This window comes from Pinus tabuliformis, chromosome 3_1 (assembly GCF_031772625.1).
Source record: "Pinus tabuliformis cultivar Carrire ecotype Pingquan chromosome 3_1, CPIR1, whole genome shotgun sequence".
Taxonomy (NCBI): domain Eukaryota; kingdom Viridiplantae; phylum Streptophyta; class Pinopsida; order Pinales; family Pinaceae; genus Pinus; species Pinus tabuliformis.
This window is the reverse complement of record NC_142301.1, coordinates 689709156-689719104: the sequence shown is the minus strand read 5'-3', so window position 1 is coordinate 689719104 and position 9949 is coordinate 689709156. Positions and strand designations below refer to the sequence as shown.

The 9949-nt window shown below is 37.2% G+C and overlaps 1 long non-coding RNA gene across 1 annotated transcript; it reads right to left on the bottom strand.

The window, feature by feature from the left end:
• Positions 1-8587: 8587 nt before the first annotated feature.
• Positions 8588-9628, bottom strand: LOC149189002 (uncharacterized). The gene is made up of 3 exons (XR_016256316.1): positions 9374-9628; positions 9142-9226; positions 8588-8995 (listed from the first exon to the last, which is right to left on the bottom strand). It is a non-coding gene; the product is annotated as an uncharacterized LOC149189002 (long non-coding RNA).
• Between the last annotated feature and the right edge of the window lie 321 nt (positions 9629-9949).

The following is a 9949-nucleotide window of genomic DNA, read 5'->3' as shown; positions in this document are numbered from 1 at the left end:
TGTTGGGGCAGTGCCTCAATCCACTGAGCTAATGCGATTGGCACTCAATACCATCTCAGAGGATTAGAAAGTTTTTTTCCAAAGCATATTGGGCAAAGATAGGCTACCAGAATGGGATAGAATGTGGGCCGATTTGCAACAGGAGGAGTTAAGATGAACTCTGTTAAAAAGCTCCATCAGTGCAGCAACAATGGATCGAAGACGGTGAAGGAGGAGGAAAATGTGGCGCTCGCATCTAAGGGTCCCAGTCAAGGGCAAGGGGAGCAGAGGAATAAGAAGAAGGACTTGTCAAAGGTCAAGTGCTTCAGATGTGGTGAGCTTGGTCACTACAGTACCCAGTGTCCTCTCAGAAAGAAGGGCAAGGAGGAGAAGCAGGACCAGTGGGCAGCTTCAGTAGAAATTGATAGGCTTTCCTCCAAGCTGGAGGAAGACATTGCTATGTTTGTCGATATACCTCTAGGAGAGAGGTGGGGTGACCTAGTGTTGTAGCCCCAGAGTGCTATAGTTGGGCAGGATCCTTGAGTCCACCTCATGGATCATTACCTAGCTACAGGGGCCCACAGTGTTCAATAGCAGGATGGATCAGTGGCAATTGATGCAATCGTTACCAAAGTGACAGTTGCAAGCTAGAAGCTGTCAGATTCTAGGGAGCGCAGTGCAGTTGGCACAGTGCAGAGTCAGCAACAGCGCAGAAGCTTCAATGACAATGCAGATGCTAGTAGCAGTCAGAGACTCGGGAGACAAATGCACCATACTGATCACAGTTGATTCAATATTTTGGATGCGTTTCAGTTCCAAATGTTGCAGTTGCAGCAGCAACATATGAGAGGAAGTTGTAGTGCAGATGCAGTGTTGGCAATAATATGGCAGTGTCAGCAGCAGCACAAATGCAGCGTATATTAAAGTTGCGCAATGGTTGGTGTGCAGTATGGTCAAACATCAACAGCATGACAAAAAATGATGCAAAGACAGGGTGTTGTGGCTGGGAGTGCAACACTAGAACACATTCTTCGCTAAGAGGGAGTGTTAATTTTTGTAGCATCGGAGGTGTTCTAACCACGAAATTTGGTGGAGAGGCTAGAATAAATGAGATCTCTAAAACCCATAAATAGTTTCTGGAAATTTCGCCTAGAAATGACTTAATTATATTATTAACCAGTTTTTAAATATTTCCTAAGTCTAAACTTAGGGAATATGGTTAATTAATCAGTATTAATTAAGTCAGGGCGAAAATCATCTAGAAACTCACACGGATTGATCTCGAGATGATCCTAGCCATCAATTATGTTTTAATATTGGTCATTGGTGCTCCAACAAAGGAATATAAGAGGAGGTTGATGTGGTGATGGAGAGAACACTTGAGTAGATCGATTTCCAGAGTAGCAGCAGTCAGTTGTCGGAGAGAGCTAGAGATCGAAGCAATGTGAGAGGGGCAGAGACAGTGAGGCTAGAGGAAGTATTCCAGATCCAATAAGTGCTTTTGCAGAGATGCAGAAGGGCCACAGAGAGGCTGACGTGGTTGTGCAGTGGTTTCTAGAGGCAAGTTAGATTTGTTGAGAGGGAAAGACTCTTCAGTTCCAGAGGCCGAGAAGGAGTCCCATAATGTCGGAGAAGCATTTTTCCGACTAGCAGAGGAAAGAATGGCTTCATCAGAGACCAGTTCGAGGCTTGACGTCAAGTAGACTGCGCAGAGGCTAACGCAAAGGATCAGAGGGCCGAGTTTCTGAAGGCAAGTTGTGTTGGTGTTTGCCTGTGGGGTGAGGAAATTCCTCACTATATTTTTGCCAGTATATTTCTCTGTAGGATTGCCAGAGTTCGGCATCCAGCTGTACTCATAATTTCTCACTACTGCATAATAATAAAACCCTCAGTCCCTGCACCAATTTTCCCAAGCTGGGTTTTTCTGGGGCCTTTTGTCCAAAAATAATTGTGTTATACTTTGTGTGTGTGCTAGCATTTCTAAGCTTCTAGCGTTTTATTTTTCCGCAAATTTTATTTGTGAAGGTTGCAGTGTGTTTATTTCGATATTTGTCGTAGCAGATAAATTGTTAATAAATTAACAATTAGGAGAAATAATATCAGTTGTTGCAATAGGATTCTAGTGTAGGAATTTTCACAATTATTTGACTCTTCACCTTCAGAATGTTCATGCAATGACATAATGATAAAGGACAAGAAGAATTGGTACAATTAGAAGAAACATGGAGAAGGGGCAAGCCTTGCTTTTTACCACCAACTAATAAACTAGTCCTATGGGATAACATCAACAAGTGTCTAGAAAAATCCTATTAGGAAAAGCAGACAAGCAATTGAGATAACAAGTGTCAAAGGTAGGTTGAAAGGCCAAGAAGGTTTCTGAGAGGCCAAAAGAAGGCCCAAAAATCCAAAGGGAGGTTCAGAGGCTAAAAAGGGAGTTTGGGAAATCAAAAAGGGTGGTCAAGAGGCCAAAATGGAAATGGTGATGCCAAAAGGGAGGAAAAAATGTGGGAGGGTGAGGTAGAAAGAGAGTCAAGATGTGAAAATGGAAATAGAGAAGTCGAAGTGAACAAGGGGGAGAACCAAGCCCCCAAATTTCTCCAAGCAAACATTTGAGAAGAGTACGAAAGTACATATCACAAAAAAGATAGCAAAGCAAAATAGGGACAAAAAAACTTGCCCCCAAGCACCCCTCAAGGCACTACAAATGAATACAAGAAGCAACAAGATAGCTTAGGGTATGAAAAGTATGAGGGATCATATCCTTAAGACATGGAGGGTGAGAAGTGTCAATGGTGACAGAGAACAAAGGAGTAAAGTAAGGCTTGGCACACATAGACCATGGACACACAGTCAACTACAAAGGACAATGAATCATGGATAAGGACAAGACATGAAATCACAGTCGACAAACATTTGAGAAGAGTACGAAAGTACATATCAGAAAAAAGATAGCAAAGCAAAATAGGGACAAAAAACATGCCCCCAAGCACCCCTCAAGGCACTACAAATGAATACAAGAAGCAACAAGATAGCTTAGGGTATGAAAAGTATGAGGGATCATATCCTTAAGACATGGAGGTTGAGAAGTGTCAATGGTGACAGAGAACAAAGGAGTAAAGTAAGGCTTGGCACACATAGACCATGGACACACTGTCAACTACAAAGGACAATGAATCATGGATAAGGAAAAGACATGAAATCACAATCGACAATGCTATGAGTGTGATGCTTTACATTAGTTGCAACAAAAAAGCAAGTTGTTGGCAAGGCCACATCAATTGTAAGGGAAGAGCATACAACTTAGTGATGTAAACAAGATTAGGAGATAGAGCATACAATGGCTTAGAAACAAAGGAGAGTTGGGGTGGGGAACACCAGCAAGGTATGAAAGCAAGTAAACTATTTCAAGAAAACGAAAACCAAAAGGAGAAACCCAATAGAGGGGAGAATGAGTGGATAATAGCAACTTTGAAAATATTGTTAAACAAGATCCCAAGATATTAACAATGACAAGAAGGTATTGTTTAAATTTACTCAAAAATCAAATTTGTGGAGGGGCTTTTAGTCAATAATTAGAGGTGATAGACCACATATAAGAAGAGGATCACCTATCTAATTTGTTGGTCATCACATTTGTGGATTTCATCCTCTTTAGAAGAGACTTGACTTTCTTATTGTACTTCTCTACTTGTGGAGATGTGATCTTATGTGGATTTTGGCTTTGGAGACTAGTTTTTGTTGTGAAGACGTCATAATGGGATTGAAATAAGGCATGTTCTTGGATAAATTGTGAGTATTTTGTTGAATATCTGTCATGGTTTTGCATGTAGTGGAATATTGCTAGGGTTTCTATTTCCCTTGTCTAAATACATATGTTTATATGAAATTCTTGGTAATTATTGCATGATGATGAGAGTTGTTGGAATATTGTGTGAGATTATTGAGGTGTCTGACGTTTCGGGTGAACACTTCACCCATCTTCAGGGACAATAAGCTTAGAAGGATACGAAGAGTGTTAGACCACCAATAAATAGAGAAAGGAAATGATTGTTAGGAAAGGAAAAGACTAAGAACTATGAAGATTTAAATTATTATAATAACAATTTAATAATAATTATTGATTTTGGAAGGAAATGACTGTTAGGATGAGAATAAGAATGTTGAGGTCATTATATTTTATAAAGTAAATATTAACTATGGAAGGGAAAAAAAAGAAAGGAAAAGCTAGCTTAAATAAAATTAATTAAATAAATGAAATTAATTAATTAGGATTGATTAAAAGAGAATAAACTAAATTAATTAAATAAGATTAATAAGATTCATTAAAAGAATTGAAGGATAAATTATTGAGAATAAAATAATAAATTAATAAATTTGGTTAAATTGATATAAATAGGAGGGGCTTGTTTAAATTAAATTATTAAGAAGAAAAATATTAATTTATTAGATTGAAGTGTTAGGTTAAGTAGGGATAAGATTCAAACAAATGAAAGAAAAATAAAATTAGGATTGACGAATTATAGAAAAAAATAGCATTTAATTAGGAAGGGACTAAAATTGAAATAGAAATTAATTAGATTGGAGAAGAATTAAGACAGATTTAAGTAAATAAACGAGAAAGATTAATAAAGAGGTTAAAGGGGGTAATGAGAAGAGTGTGATATAATGAATTTAAAGGATTTAAATACAAAAAGGAAGGGGGGTTGAAAATAAGGATATTAAATATTAAACTAGGATTCAAGGGATGTTAAAATAGAATAAGCCAACAATAAATTATTAGATTAGAGTATTATAACAGTAGTTATACTTAGGATTAATTTTAATTAGAATTAGATTATAAAATTAGAACATGAAACTATATATTATATTTGATTAGAAATATATTGAGTTAAAGCGAGAGTAAGATTTTAAATGAGGGGAAACAGAGCAATTAACCCCACCCACCCTTCCCCCCACCCCCGTCCAACCTTCCACTATTTATATCAGTTTAACCAAATTTATTATTTTATTATTTTATTCTCAATAATTTATCCTTCAATTCTTTTAATCAATCTTATTAATCTTACATAATTCATTTATTTAATTTATTCTCTTTCAATCAATCCTAATTAATTAATTTCATTCATTTAATTAATTTTATTTAAGCTTACTTTTCCTTTTTTCCCTTCCATAGTTAACATTTACTTTATAAAATATAATGACCTCAACGTTCTCATTCTCATCCTAACAGTCATTTCCTTCCAAATTCAATAATTATTATTAAATTGTTATTATAATAATTCAAATCTCCATTGTTCTCAATTTTTTCCTTTCCTAACAGTTATTTCCTTTCTCTATTTATTCGAGGTCTAGCACTCTTCGTATCATTCTAAGCTTATTGTCCATGAAGATGGGTGAAGTGTTCACCTGTAACGTCGGACACCTCAATAATCTCAAACAATATTCCAGAAGCTCTCATCATCATATTGTTAACTATGAAAATCTACATGCTAGATTATTGCATGCTTAATATTTTATCCTTGAACTCCCTAGAAAACCTCCTAGAGTGCCTTTTTCTAGTGAATTTCTCCCCTCATTAAATGATAGCTAGGGTTAGCAAGTGAAAACTAGGGTTTTCCCCTTACTCCCTTCAAAGATTTGAAATTTCCATGGTTAAAGTCCCCAAGACTCCATCACCCAAGTAGGGAAAAGGCATTGGCATCCCTCTTGATGACCAAAACCTCTAAAAATCCATCTTGCACCTCTCCTTTTCCTCTTTTCGTCCCTTCAAGGCAAGCCACTAGGACTAGGTCAAGCGCCAAACTCAACTAGGTCTTGATGGTCTTGATCTAAGACAATGTTGGAGCTAATTTGGCTGGTTTCCACCTTGTTTGACCTTGCTAACTCAAAATATAGTGGAAAGTGGAAAGTGGATACCCTCCATGTCCTAGACTTGTCTTCGTATAGCAGCAGAGGAAGGAAAAAGTGAGCAACCCAAGAGTTGTTCACAAACGGAGTTGCGAGCAGCTAACAAAAGTCCCTATGTGTTGACTCATTGATGGACTAATGATCAACTAGAGGGAAGACTTATTGGCGCTGTGTTCAGTGGAAAAAAGGAGTTGTCATCACTGATAATTCAGAATAAATGTACATATGATGCAACCAAGGTTGCACGAAACGGGGAAACGGGTACGAGTTTCCGAAATGGGAAGCGATACGAAACGCGACCTCCCCAAATTTTGGAAACGGGGAAACGCGAATATATATATATTAGGACATTTAAGAAATATGTGCAATCATAAAGCATATATGATACATTCTAATTTATTACATTATGATAAAATTGTCAATTGTCAATGCATAAACTATAAGTATCTAAATTTACATCACATTTACTCATGAATAGTCACATAATGAAAATAGAAATATCCAAAATCAGCCACGAGAAATTTCTAATTTTTTGTCTCGTGCTTGATTGGGAGTCTCCTCCTACATAGTCGAATGACCTTAGTGCTCTTGATTAAATACAAGTTTCATACCCTAGTACCCTACATTCTCTTGATTATTGGGAGTCTCCCCTGCATAGAGGGCTTTGTTCTCTCGATTAAATACAAGTTCCATACCCTGGTACATGATAAAATCTAATGGAAACATTGCAATACCCCCAATCCTGAAATCCTGAAAAACAGATAAGTCTGTTGGATTTTGAGTGAGATCTAAAATTCTACTTTCTCCATATGAAATCCAATGACGGCGAAACCACTCTCAAACATCCTGAGTCATTTCATGGTAATGTTAAAAACTTAAGTAAAAGGATGAAAATGAAAAATAAAGGAGAATATCACTTTTACTTTAAGAATTTAACATTACCATGAACTGCATATCAACACTAAGGCAAAAGTTCACTTTTATAACTTTAGACAGGCATCTGGAAGCAACTAGAAGTCACTAGGCTAACGTAGGAATAGATTAGAAAACAAATTAAAAAAAAAAAAAAAAAAAAATTAAAAAAAACACACATAAATGCTGAAACGTGGGTCGTACGGCCCTGAAACGCGTTTCAGGCCGTACTGGCCACGTTTCAGTTTCGTGAAATGTGGCAGTACGGCGTGAAACGCGTTTCAGGGCCGTACCAAACGCGTTTTAGCGTTTCGTACTCGTTTCCGTAAGGAAACGCCCTCCTACCCCACGTTTCCTGCAACATAGGATGCAACACTATGAGAAGAAATGTAGCCCTACCAACAAAATCAGCATGATGACAAAGAACAATCAAGAGAGGGAGAAGGACTAAAACCATTGTAAGACCTTGAAAATAGAGATGATGGCAAGAAAATATAGATAACATAGCTACCCACAATATAGTTTCTCCAAAATGAAGAAAGGATTCTAGAAACAATAAAACCAGTGATGAGGCTACATGTGAGCTAGAAGAACCACAAAATGGCAGAGCCATTTTACAATTTATTATGTAATTAGAGAGAGAGAGTAAACAAGTCTACAAACCTTGAGCTAGAGTCAAAGGCAAAAATAATTAACACTTTATCACCTTGAGTTTTACATTAGATATGCTAATAAATAAATGTGTTGGCTCCATAAAGGTGAAAGCAAAGGTAAGGGAAACCTCCCAGGCCATGGTAGAGAGAAGAAAATGTCGGTGTTATAAGTATTGACAATGGAAAGGAAAACACACACTCCAGAAAAGATGGCAATATTGGAATTTAGAGAAATCTTCTTGTCACTCGGGTGATATATAGACAATATAAACAAACATATCTCAGCGGCCAAAGACTGGAATCCTAAACATGAATTAACCCCTTTAACATTCTTTTATCTTTGTCAACCATTTAAGTGACTATAATTGCTTCTCGTAACCTAATTTTGACTCTGGAATGGACTCTACATCCTTAATTATTTATAGCCAACAATGATGATAGGCCAATACCCACTCTATATAACTTGAACCTAAGAGCCAGCAAATGAGCTGAGAAATTCCACTTGATAGCAATAAAAAGAATGAGAATGAAGGTATGAACATTTCTTCATACCTGAAATCCATTACCAATTTTTGCATTCTTAAATTTACTCACTTGTGCATGCTTAACCAAGAACCCCTGTTGCTCAACTTATGAAATAATATTGAGAAATCATGAATTCTTAGTGGGTAATCATTTAGGTCTCCATGAGAGTAAAAATGAGGTATTGCATCCCTGTGGTTATCTACATGTAAAATTGAAAATGAGCCAGTGCATTTTGCATCATGGTGTAAAAGAAGGGGTGTCTCTTTTAGACAACTAAAGGGAAAGTTTCTATGAATCATATTGTTGAGTTTAATGCTTCCCAACATATGCGATATACTATTTAAGATACAATGCCATATTACTATGTCCAAAAATAACAATGAAAGAATGTAATCACAAAAGTGCATAGTATCTCATAAAATTAGTTTACGAATAAATATATAACTGTGTTTTTTGAATTAATCACCTCCGTTTAAACAATGAAGAACACATTTAGTTCTAACCCATTGATAGCCTATGCTTTCTGCCACATGAAATTTTGAAAGACCTAATCGACAGTGCAGAGTTTTTGAAAGACCTAATTAGTTGTATTTTCGTGTAGAGGGGCTAGTCCACCGAAACCTTTTCAAACAAGGCTGAAATTAAATGGAACTTACATGTGTCTCATGTCATATAACAAACAAAAAAACCATAACAAAGAAATAAAACTACCAACCTGTGGTCCACTAAAAAGAGTCGTAGCTGCACGGGGACCCGCGAAGACATAGATGTCATGAACCCTGTGATGTCACCAATTGTGTTTCTCGTCAGTTTCGCTCAGTCCAGCTAGGGTAGTCCACTGGGGAACAGAGGTACTCCACCGGAGAACAGAGGTGGACGCCAGCACACACCAAACCCGACCCCGACTCGTAGGGAAGTCCATCATCGTAAGAGGGATCTTGCCAGTCTGGACGCCGACTAATCAGACAACCAAGCAGCCAGAACTCCTGCTCTATCAGACAGGCAAGCGCGGGAGTTCACTGCAGAAAGATAGGTGTATCAACCGTAAATCTTCAATCATCTAATGACATAGTATGAAAGTTTTATTTACCCTGAATCTTTAATCCTCCATTTAACAGTTAAAGCAAAAATTTAAATGAAATACAGAGTACGAAAACTTTTTTACCTAAACAAGAAGCCTGTCGCCGAAGAAATCAGACAGCAAAGCAGCCAGAACTCGTACTCTGTAGGACAGGCGGGCGGGGAGATCACTGCAGAAAGATAGGTTTATCAATCCTAAATCTTCAATCATCTATTGAACATAGTGTGAAGGTTATATCAACCCTGAATTTTTAGTCCTCTACTTAACATTTAAAGAAAAACATAAAATGAAATAAAGAGGGCGGAAACTTCTTTACCTAAACAAGAAGCCTGTCCCGTTCGCGTCCTGTTCCCTCTGCTGAACATAAATACCGTACGACCCACGTTAATGCTCAGGCAGCCTTAGTACTCATATATGTGGCTTGCTTTTATAAATACCGTACGGTACACGTCAATACAGATATCTGTGGCCTGTTTTCAAATACTATGAAAAACTCCATAAATAAATGGAACAGCAATATAGAAATCCCTCGCAATCCCATCCTGTCTCATATAAACATAATGGCTGGTAGAATTTGTTGAAGATCATCAGCAAGCTAGATTTTCAAAAAGAAAAGAGGAATAAATACCCAAAACACAAAATCAAAGAAAGGGCAACCTGCAAAACAAAATATTGTTGAAAAATGAAATTACTGACTGCAATGAGTTCAATCGCTGCAAATTCAGACATAAGTGATGGAAAAGCAAGATGTTCTGAAAGCCATCTCAGAATGAATTCAGACATGGAGAATGCATGAGCTGAAAGGCAACCTGTAAAACAAAATGTATTTGAAGATTTGAAATTAATGGCTACAATGAGTTCAATCGTTGCAATTCAGACATAAATGACGGAT